This window comes from Corvus brachyrhynchos, unplaced genomic scaffold (genome assembly GCF_000691975.1).
Source record: "Corvus brachyrhynchos isolate BGI_N302 unplaced genomic scaffold, ASM69197v1 scaffold14, whole genome shotgun sequence".
Classification (NCBI taxonomy): domain Eukaryota; kingdom Metazoa; phylum Chordata; class Aves; order Passeriformes; family Corvidae; genus Corvus; species Corvus brachyrhynchos.
Genome location: NW_008239110.1, coordinates 3,323,919 through 3,325,486, shown reverse-complemented (window position 1 = coordinate 3,325,486; position 1,568 = coordinate 3,323,919). Strand labels below are relative to the sequence as shown.

General features: G+C 41.9%; 1 protein-coding gene across 1 annotated transcript in view; it reads left to right on the top strand.

Moving 5' to 3' along the window:
• The window catches only part of SIM1 (single-minded family bHLH transcription factor 1), a 51,869-nt gene that overhangs the window by 1,430 nt on the left and 48,871 nt on the right, over positions 1-1,568 (top strand). The gene's annotated exons all lie outside the window — the stretch shown is intronic.

Genomic DNA, 1,568 nt, shown 5'->3' with positions numbered 1-1,568 from the left:
CCAGACATATTCAAGCCCCCTGCCCACCCAGTGCTGCAAAACCAGTGTCCCAGCCTAGACATGATTCTCCTCGACAGGCAACAGTAGACTTCATGTTGACTTCCACGGCAGCAACAACAGGCCTGTCCAGTAAAAGAAAACTTAAGCGTTCTGAAGTGTCTTTTGCTTTTAAATAGAATCAGGATTTAAAGGGACTGTCTTTGGGCTTCTAGATCGGCTGCCAAGAAAAACAACACAAAGCTAAGTTTTGGGCTTCTAGATCGGCTGCCAAGAAAAACAAACAACACAAAGCTAAGAGAGTCAGAATAAAGTTCTTTCGTGTTCTCACTCTATTGATTTTGTAAGACTTTCAGGAAAAATTTTTGAAAAAATTCACTAACCTTTTATTTAGATCAACTCGATGGAGTTGCAGTCTGTATGAAAGGAAAAGTATCAAGAGCTTTTTTTTCTTTCTTCTAGATCGGCTGCCAAGAAAAACAAACAACACAAAGCTAAGAGAGTCAGAATAAAGTTCTTTCGTGTTCTCACTCTATTGATTTTGTAGGACTTTCAGGAAAAATTTTTGAAAAAATTCACTAACCTTTTATTTAGATCAACTCGATGGAGTTGCAGTCTGTATGAAAGGAAAAGTATCAAGAGCTTTTTTTTTTTCCCCCTGACCTAATACGAAATTCGCCGCATCTTTTGTTGAAAAGTGAGTGTACACAAGAAACAACGTAATATAGCTATGTCCCCATGTGCTTTCTGTAGCTGTATCTCGACTCGGTTGGCCTGTGTTTTTTACAAATCAAGAGTGTGTATATGGCCTGGTTTTGTTTTGCTTTAGTTTTGGTGGTTTGAGGAGTTCTTTTTTGTTGTTGTTGTTTTGTTTTGTTTTCCCGGTTCAATTTGTGGATTATTGGTACTAGTTCTACTTTTAAAAATAAGTATGCAATGTGGCAGTCATTTGGACTGGGGGAGGTAATACCCCCCCGCCGCAGGTTACGGATGAATGTTTATACCTAAAGTCCACGGCAATAATTTCCAATCCAGTGCATTTTACAATCATTTCTTTAAACAACTTGCCATATCATTGAGTCGCTTGTAACCAAAGAAGGGGTTAAATGAAACCTTTAAAAATAATAATTAAAGTCTTCATCAAGCTACTTTCCTCTTCTACTTGCTTTGCCACCTTGAAGATCATTATGGGGGACAGTCCTCTGTTTCAAAGGAGACGGAGTTATCCTTTATACTGTCAGAGCATACTTGACAAAAATAAAGCTATTGCAAACCCTGATGCCCATGATGTTCCTAAAAGGATTATTAGCAATGATTTGTCAACTCCTGCGGTCTCAGTAGGCTACCTTTCTGCGTGATTCCGAGCAGGTCTCGTCAATTACTGGTGCCTATGTAGCGGGTTGTTTGATCAGAAGAAGCATATGGTGCTGCTTGTAGGCTGTGAGTAATCATGGGAAGAGAAGAATAGCTGAGCCCCGTCCCTCGGTGGCAGCGCAGGATGCCTGAATGCCCTGGGGAACCGTGTGGCGAAGCGCGCCGGGGCCGCGGGCGCGGCGGGGCCCGGCCGCGGC